This window comes from Bactrocera oleae, chromosome 5 (genome assembly GCF_042242935.1).
Source record: "Bactrocera oleae isolate idBacOlea1 chromosome 5, idBacOlea1, whole genome shotgun sequence".
Lineage (NCBI taxonomy): Eukaryota > Metazoa > Arthropoda > Insecta > Diptera > Tephritidae > Bactrocera > Bactrocera oleae.
Genome location: NC_091539.1, coordinates 31,386,513 through 31,396,999, shown reverse-complemented (window position 1 = coordinate 31,396,999; position 10,487 = coordinate 31,386,513).

Genomic DNA, 10,487 nt, shown 5'->3' with positions numbered 1-10,487 from the left:
CTTTAAAAACTTATTACTTAGAATTCTGCGCTTCTACAGGGCTTCCATGGGCCTTTCCAAGATTTTCAATAAAAGCGGGAGGAGGCTATTGGGTGTGAAATCTTTAGTAATGAAGTGCCAGCTCCGGCTTCCGCCTCTTGTGGCATACCTCTCAACAAGTATATAGTCTAATCCAACATAGTTCATGTAGATGGGACCCAGTGAAATGATTTCTGGGAAGCGTCGATGAGTATCTTTAGCGACCTCCTACAGTTAAATTTCCAAGCTCAACTACATATACTCCAAGAAAGAAGGCTTACTTGCAAGAATCTGGTTAACTTTTGAAGTTGCTTCTATGCCTTTGCATGATTTCCACTGGTTTTTCAAGAAGACATCTGTCCTTATTTCAAAAAAAACGTTTCAAATCAGGTCCCACCCTATTCAGCGCAAAGTCAGACTATCGACAAACCGCCCTCAATACTACCTACGTTTACTAGTGGATATGCATCAACTGGATGTTTGAAAATTAGTTATATGGGGCTAGGGCCAGTTTTCACCCAATTTTACTCATTTTGCACGCAAAGATGCACCTTTATTATAAAAACACACGAACTTTATTTGACTAAGATTTATTTATTTATTGGTTTGGGTTCAAAGGCGTTTTGTTGGCGTGGCATACGTCCGATTGCGCTCATCTACAATACTAAACTTTTTATGGTGCCAAGGAACATGTGACCCAAATCTCATCAAGATAAGCCTATATCTATCTCGATTAGTTGTAGGTGATACATACATCGGTTAGGTGAAGAAAACTATGATACTCTGAAGCAACAAGTTGCAAGAGAATAAAAATATTCGAGAGCAAAATTAACAAAATAATTCATAGTGCTATGAATTGGGACCACAAATATATCTAAAATCAGTCTTTTATCTGAGGCAAATAAACCACTGTAAACCAGTGTAATAAATCTGGCTAGAACATCTATATCACGTAGTACTGCTGCTAGGAGTTACTGATGAAGCAGCTTGTGTTGTGGTGGCACTAGGTGCTGATGCTGCAAACCCATCTGCTGGGTCTGTTGTATCAGATCCTGCTTCAAGTGCAAACATGGCAATAGTTCAGTGGTATTAGAGGGAGATGTGCTAAATACTTGTTGTTAAAGAAAATATGTTATGTAAATTTTTTATTGCCTTAAAGTTTGTTTAAGACCATAACTATAATATTGCACAAATGCTTGTCATAATTTCTTTATGCAGTAAAGCACACACAACAGTTTTTATGATTTTAGGATCTGTTTTAGTTTTCCTTCAAGTGATAGAATTAATACCAGTTTGTATTTTATATAACAGCACTAAATTTCACGTTTAAAAAACATTATATTTATATTGAGCAGCCGCTCCTCGCTCGCAAGTTGTTATGGCAGCTCATTGAAATGAGTGGAACTAGTGTAAAATGTTACCTCAGGTACCTGAGGGGGGTAAATTAGTCAGCGCAGCAAGGATCCTAACTTTGAAGAGGAACGGAGGGAGAACGATTCCCTTTATAGCGTGGAAATACTGCTAATAGACTACAGGGATGAGGAGACAGGAAGGGGAGGAAATTCAGCCAACCCACAATATGTCTGTGTTCCTCCCCAGGTGCGTAGTTAGAACGGCATATTGTGAGTTCGGCCCACTGAGAGCGCAACACGAGAGTTAAAGAACCTTGGCCTGTAGAAGGAACAACAGTAATAACGAGGATGCAGGCTAAAGGATTAGATCTGCTGATCAGTCTTTTAAGGAAATCTACGAAAGGGAATATCGTCTAGCCGACTACTGCGAAAGATAGAATTTCCCACTTATTATTGGTTGTGATGTCAATGCACACATCAACTGGATTAGGGGAGCAGCAACTGCATCACACGAGGTAAGTCGTTACTAGAATATATTTTTGGAAGTAACCTAGAAATGAATAATGTTGGCTGTGAGCCAATTTTCGTGACTAGGGTTTCTTAACTAGCAAATGGTCTTATCTCCCAATGAAGAGTTTTCAAGCATCCTCACCTTGCAAACAGTAAGAAAATAAGAACCGCCAAGAGAGGCAACTTTGGGCAGCTTTGCAAAGTTGTCTCTAGAACTCCAGCAGCAGCAAGGCTCCACAAGGTTTTTACCAAGAACGCACTATGTTACAACATTCAAATTTTTGAAGTAATAAGATATCTGTGATTGGAAGCTGGTGAAACCTGGGGCTGTACCTCATGAGCATGTCAGATCTTATCTTAACCTTGACGACATCAAGATTTGGAAAGAACCGGCTAATAAGCACTCAAAGTGAAGTGAATACCGATGGCATACTTTCCTACGGACGATTTTACCAATACAATAAACTTTTTTCGAAGTTTTGAAAGTTCACTGGGAAGCAAAGGCGACTGGGAAAATTTCACTGTCCAGGAGTATCTTCAAAGGAGCACCATGCAACGGTATATAAACGGATAGAGAACGGCAGTTCGAATTGAGGCTGGGATAGTGGTACCACGAACTAAATTGTCAGTGCTCATGGGTTGTCTCCAAACATTTTTCGAGCTAAGGTCTATGCCATTAGCAGATGTGCAAGGATTATTCTAAAGAAAAATTATCACTGAGAAGGACAATACGACCACTCATTTCAATGAGTACGGTGCGCATAACAACTTGGATTAGAAGCGGGAGCTCAGTATTCTTCTTCCACGCATATAAATATAATATTTTTAAACCTGAAATGTATTGCTGTTTTAAAAAAATACAAACTAATATTAAATTATATATATATTATAAAGTATTGAGCACCAATTCCTTTTTTTACCGCTGAGCTATTGATACGTTTATCATGATTTCCATGAGCATTAACACTCCTTGAACTGTTATTGTTCAAAAAATTAAAAATTAAATGAAAAATTATATTATATTATATAAATATTCTCACACAATCTGGATATACGTATACACATTTATGTATAAAGACATCGTATTGAAACACAGGTCTATGATTAATATCATACTTATATAACAATACAGTATGTATCTTCTATGGGTCGTATGTTTTGAAGGCCGCTCAAATTCGAGTTTAAACAATTGTTAATTTTTGTCATATAAGTAAAAGTACCAAATGCATGTATTTGTTTGGTCTGTTTCCTCCTTTACTTACGTATTTGCATAAATAAAATGATATTTCGCAAATATTTGTCTAATACTAATAACAACAAGAATTCTAACAACAACATTTCCAAAAAATTAAAACAAATATTTAGACCTTTCAGAAAAGTAAATGGGTGTGCTTTACTATTTAAGGCCCACCAAAGCTTACTAACAGCACAGTCGAAAACTGCCTAATTACAAAGCAACTTGCTGAGTTTTTACCTAAGACGAATCAAATATGAAATTGCTACCATCACTTTTGGTGGGTGTATTGGTTCTAACCCTCACAACCAAATTTACGGGTTACGCTCAAAATACAACAGCCCCAACAACAGCAGCCCCAACAACAGCCCCAGCAGGAGCAGCCCCAACAACAGCCCCAGCAGCAGCCCCTGCAGCAGGAGCTGCTACAACAGCTCCTGCAAATGGCGCAGCAGCACCAGCACCTAGTACCAATCCAGCACAAGCCGCTGCAGGAGGAACCGGTAATAATGCTGCTAGAAGGAGAAGACAAAGACAAAGAAGACAAAGGAGACAAAGAAGACAAAGAAGAAGAAGACAGCGTCAAGCCCGTAACCGTGCACAAAGACGAAGACGCAGAAGGCAGCAAAGACGTCAACGCAGACAGCAAGGAAATCGTGGCTAGTAGCTAGTTATAGCAAAATTTCCTTCAACTGCAATTACTTGTATGATGAATAAATTAATATAAAGTTTATTAGTGAGCAAAATTTAAAATTCCCTGAAAATTTTATTACAAAGCGGTAAAAAAAGATATCGTTGAACGAAGCATCCAGGAAAAGTTTTATTAGAATGCTCTTTTAGCGTGTTTTGTTGTCATTTTTAGGTTTTAGCTGTTCCTTTCTTTCTGTTCCTACTATACTTTCCTAAATTATCCGAAAATTTATCCAGATGATTGCGGATATAATCTAACTTGGTAGTCATATTTGCTTTTAGAATATCAAAGACTGCCAGCATTGTCAGAATCGCTAATATCGGACCACTATAGCATATAGCTGCCATACAAACTGAACAATTAAACTAAAGCCCTTTTATGGAAAACGTTTTTATTGGACAAAGTATCTTCACAAAATGGATATATTTATATCCAAATTATCATTACAATCTCCGAACATATTGTTAGATCAGGATAAAATTATTCTATAACTTATACGCTGTAATAAATGTCCCTCTAATGGGTTCTTAAAACTTCGGTTTAGCCGAAGTTAACGGTCACCTAACGGTTGATTGTATCACCTAAAACTAAAATTTGAAACAGTGGGCACGGCGCTGCCCTCTAATAGGTTTATTGCACATATCTCCTAAACCGCTAAAGCTATAATAACTAAATTCAATTCAATGGAATTCGGATGATAACACCGCCCACTCTCCATATGACGGTTTTGTTAAAAACTACTAAAATTCTTTATAGTAGCCGGTGACAAATTGAATGTTAAGCGTGGCACCATCCACATTTGTGTGAAAAAGCATATCTGATTTTAACCTAATTCGGAAGGTAACATTATTCTATTGTAATATTCAGTGTTACAGTGCGAAATCGTACTACAACCACGCCTATTTCCCAAATAATATATTTTAAATTTCCATCTGATTCTTTTATTTCCCAGTATACAAATCAAACACCAATGAATATAAGGGAAAAATCTTTGCACGAATGGTGTCTTGCAAGTGTTCCACTTTATGTCCAAAAATTTTCCAAATCGCACTAAACTATTCAATCCCTTAGACACCGATAGACCATTCTGTTAGATATATTGTAGAAATTCGAAAAAAATTATTTTCTGATAATAATATACCTGTATGCCAAAAATGGATTGAATGTAATTGAATTTTCGAAGTTTGGGCTGGCTTTATACCGCATATATCGATCAACATGTGAGCTATAATAATATAATTGTAAAAGTGTGTTTTTCCTTTAATAAGGTATGTATGTGCCTAATATGGATGAAATCGTGTGAAAACTTGCTCTAGCCCCCATATAACTATATTCAGGATATTTCTACATCTGGTTGACTTTATTTTTTATGCCAAAAATAAATAAAAGCGGTAGGCTTTATAAAATATATATCTGTCAATATGTAATTATCTTAAAAAAATTAGTTAATGCAGATAATATTTTAAAATATCTTATTGTGGTGTTATATATTTATAAAATATGTCATATTTAAATGAAATGAAGTCGGCAAAGTTTCTTAAAAATTATAAAATTGTATTAATAACTTAGCGCTGAATATGAATTGAGTTGGTCTCGACCTTGGTCTAAACCTTATGTCCCTAACATAATGAATTCCGATCCTCTGGTTGACGTTTTTCACATCAACACAATATGTGAAATTTTGCTTCTTCGGTTGTGTTTACCATAGGTCATATATGTCCATATATATTATTTAAACATGATTTTAATATAATTTTCGCTGACGGGAAGTAAAATATAGTTATAAAATTAATTGGGTTACCAAGAAAGGAAGGTCAAAGTTCGGGTGTAACCGAATATTTTATACTTTCACATGGTAATATACGGAGTTTTAATTTGTATACTTTTGCAACATGTTGCTACAGAGTGTAATAGTTTTGTTCACCTAGCGGTTGTTTGTATCACCTAAAACTAATCGAGATAGATATGAGGTTATATATAATATATATAAATGATCAGCATGACGAAACGAGTTGATATCCGGGTGACTGCCTGTTCGTCCGTCCGTCTGTCCATCCGTCTGCCGTGCAAGTGGCAACTTAAATAAAAATTAAGGTATCTTGATGAAACTTGGTACTCATATTCCTTGGAAATCGGCGGATTCGGATCATTGCCACGCCCACAAAACGCCATTTAACTATGATTTTTAAAATGCCACAACTGAGCCGCAAATTAAGATAAAAAAACTGTAATTTGGAACAGGAGATCGCAGTAGCCAGGGACACCCATGAGCTAAAAATTCCTTAAAAGTGGGCATAGCTCCGCTCCTTAAATGTTTTAATGTACATATCATCCAAACCGCTCAAGATATATCAACCTAAGTTGCTGAGAAGAAATGATTTTATCACCTCTTCAAACTCTTAGTAAATAGGTAAAACCGAATAATAACCACGCCCACTCCCCATATAACGGTTACACTGAATAAACGAGTCACAAGCATTTCACAATCATTATTATTATATGGTAGAGAAACACTTTGTAGGATCTGGTGTGAAAATTGGACATTGGACCGGCCAACTTTAGGAGAAATCCTATATCTCAAGAAAATAATTCACAACAAGTAAGAAAGGGATAAGATCGGGTGGAACCGAACATCTTATACTCTTCCAACTTGCTGGAATCAAAGCAGGGAAAATTCCTTCAGGCGTTAGGGAAACTTCATAGCAAACAAGTAAGGAAGTGCTAAGTTCGGATGTAACCGAACATTTTATACTCTCGAAAAGTCAAATGGTATACTCGTTTGAGATTTCTTTATATATTTCAACTTATATATAATGAAGTATGTCAGGCATGTAGATGTTCATCTTGCTGTAATTTCTAAACTTTTTATAAGCTGCCAACGGCGCTGGGTAAAAATTTAATTTTCTTGAGTTTACAGTTCACCTCATGACCTTTCATATTAAAATGTGTCGCAAAACTGAAATAATAGAGAGTAGCATTTAAACCGATGGGGTCGCAGCTTATCTATTACCACATTAAAAGGGTCTTTAGCCCTTTTGATACTACACCACTTATATTTATTTCATGCGATTTTTTCTAGATAAATATTTTTGCTCTATACAAAGTCCAGCACTCTAAGAAACATTTTTACATTGTTGACTGGTATATTTAGCTATAAATTCAACATGATGGCTGAGAAAATTTACCTATCCACTGATTATCACCAAATATTAGAAGAAATATATGTATATAGAAATCTATATCTATCTCGATTAGTTTTAGGTGATGAATAAAATGTACTCTGTTGCAACATGTTGCGGAAGTATAAAAATGTTACGGAAGAATTGAACATTCATTATTCGATTATTATTTGGTATCTTATTAACTTATGTTATTGATAATAGATTTATTTAGTGTCAATATTATTATTTTCTCCGAAATGTTAACTTTAATAAAAAGAAGCTATTTAACTCAAACATAATATATGTGATATAAACTGAACCAAAGGGGTTAGATTTAATATGTGGGGTATATGAGGTTGCTGTTGTACCAGAGGACTGGAAATCAGTATATTAGGGTTATAAGGTTTAAGCAAAAGGCTAGACCAATTTAATTTCATTAAATTATCAAATAAACGAAAAAAAATTATACCATAAGTAGTACATGTGATCTGGGGAAATTCCTGACCCGCTTCAGTAGTTTTGATTTATTCGTAACTGCCCGTGGCCCGCATGCGTTAAATTTGGAATAAATCTGCTATCTTTGGAATATCTAAATTCATACACTACAGTTTACTTATTTATTTTTTACATTTTTACCTATTTATTCTATATATATTATTATTATTTATTCTATATGTATATATTACAGAATGTCGTTATATACAACGAGTACAGCTTTTTTGTCATTGTACCTCCGATTTATTAATCACTCTTTCTTTAAACCAAGATATTGTCTTATAACTTATGTTATCCATGTCAGGATAGACATTGTTGACTAACTCTTGGATGTTTCTATCAAAATACAAATCCTTCCCTTCTTTTGAGTTAACTCACCATTGCCAACTGAGAACAGAATTTTACATCCACCCATAGGAGAATTTTGGTTGCGCAAATCGCGCATTTTCCTATCCAGTGCTTTCACAGACGTCTTGTTCGACATGGTAGCTTCGTCCCAGACTATTAATGAGCAGTCACGCATCAATTTTCCTGTATTACTCTGTTTAGAAACACTACAGACTCTGTTATTATCATTGGTTGCGATTTTCATCGGGAGCTTGAATGTGTGCTGTTCAACCTCCTTCCAAAAGCGTAGCGACAATGTCGGATTACGTAACAACTAACGCAATTTTTCCAGTATATCTCACTTGTTTTAAAAGAAGATTGATTAAAAATGTTTTTTCTGTACCTCCTGGGGCATCAAAGAAAAGCAATTTCTTTCATTGCATTGAATACTTCTTTCTGATCGATGTTTAATCGTACCTCATCTTGAGCTATACTTTGAAAAAGTCTCGTTTGATCGTATGATGTTTCTCTTGTGTATTCGGTACTGTTAGTTAAATCTGAGTTATTAGTATTAGCTGACATCGGCCCGTAAGTCATGACATCTTGCGATTTTTCGTGTAACTATCGAGGTCCACCTGTGAATGATGAAGGTAGTATAACCAACTGCCAAATGGCGTTCCGGTGTTCATTCGCCTGTAAAGCATCCTAAAGATAAACGTAATTCTCTCAGATTTTCGCATATTGATCTACCAAGTATTGGCTTGTTAACATTTTATATCAAAATGTTTAAATTGTTACGTCTTATCATTATACTGTAGCAATAGTAGTTCATACATGACACTGTTATACGCAGAGGTGTACCACCGATTGGGTCAACATGAGAAATATTCATGGCATAACCATTTTCTCCACGACATATTATCATCACGACTATGCAATACAATATCTCTATTATCAAATTTCTGTTCAGCTCTATAACACAAATACAAAGTCAAGAGGCAAGTTCTGGCATCCATCTCAAACTGCCCGCATGTGACACAGATATTTTTCATGGTGGTTATGAACAATGGCCGTCCTTCCGAGTTTGTTTACAACCAAACCACCCAAAATTATCAAATGCACAAAAATTGTATCACCTCCGATACAAAACAAAAGGTCAAGCAGGCGTAGTAGTAAAACAGTTTGGGAAGATCTTAAATCAAGATACGAAAACGAAAGAATATTGGTCGATAAACAAATATCGATATTAATGAACTTGCCAAAAATTCAAAGGGAAACAAGTGAAGAATTTATCAAACTTCAATCCACTGTTTCAAATTTTTTGTCGGTTTTATCGCCAGCAGTTTCCAAGTATGGCGAAAGTCCTACTTAAAAAAGGTTAGCTTAAACCAGTATATGATAGTGTGTTAGAAGAATACCCCTATTCAGACCCCATGTAGGAAGTAAGCGCAGGGGAAAAATCATAAACGCAAATACTATTCATTTTACTTGCCTCATCACGCAGTTGTAAAGCCAGATAAAAAAAAACAACAAAAGTATGAGTTGTCTTCAATGCCTCAAGATCCTTTAGCTCAAGGAACTCCCTAAATGATATTCTGCACTCCACCCAGACCTACACTCCAGCTACATTAAATGCTGCTTATTTTAATTTGCTGTATATACCAATTCGTATTCAATGGGGATGTTAAAAAAATGTATAGACAAATAGTCGTACATAAAGATGACCAAGACTTTCAGCGGATTATTTTCCGGAAATCCCCCAATAGTCGACTACACGACTATAAATTAAAAACAGTTACCTTTGGCGTCAGCTGTGTTCCATATCTACAAGTAGCCATTCGAACACTTCATGAATTGGTAGAAAACACCAAGTCAGAATATCCTCTGGCAACCCAGGTGTTAAAAACACAAACTTATGTAGATGATATCCTCTCTCAAATTCACAGTCTTCCACAAGCATACGAGTCACTATTACAGGTGGCACAATCCCAACCGTAGGGATTCTGTTATATAAGATAACGGCGAACCACCCTTATATTTTTAAAAAATATACCAAATAAAAGTTTGCTAGATACTAATTTCCTTAAATTCGAAAAGGAAAGTACAACAAAAACTCTGGGGATCCACGGGAATGTGACCAGTTTTCGCACACTACAGAGTCAATATCTGCATTTTCCGCCATACCAAAATGACCAATTTTATCCTCTGTGGCAAAACTTTTCGACCCCGCAGGATGGCTTTCGCCAATTCGGATACAATCGAAAATCCTGATACAAGAATTATGGTTAGACGAAACCGACTGGTGAAACAATTTCGTTTAGAAAAGTAGTAACAGTTCGCGGATAATCTGAATGATATCTCACAGATACAAATCTCACGGTGATTAAATTATGCCCCAGAGCATAAAGCCGAACTGCACGGCTTCTGTAACGCGTCTGAAAATGCATTATGCGCCACATGCCACTAACCGTTTTGATTTCTTCGTTAATTTCCTCATCTTAGCATGGATTTCGTAAAGGGAATTCGACTATAACAAACTTGCTTGAATTTGTAAACCATGTATCATTGGGTTTTAGGGAACATAAGCATACGGATGTTATATACATAGACTTTAGCAAAGCTTTCGATAAAGTAAATCTCTCGATTCTCATACATAAACTTGATCTGCTGGGCTTTCAGTGGGTATCTTCCTATCTTTA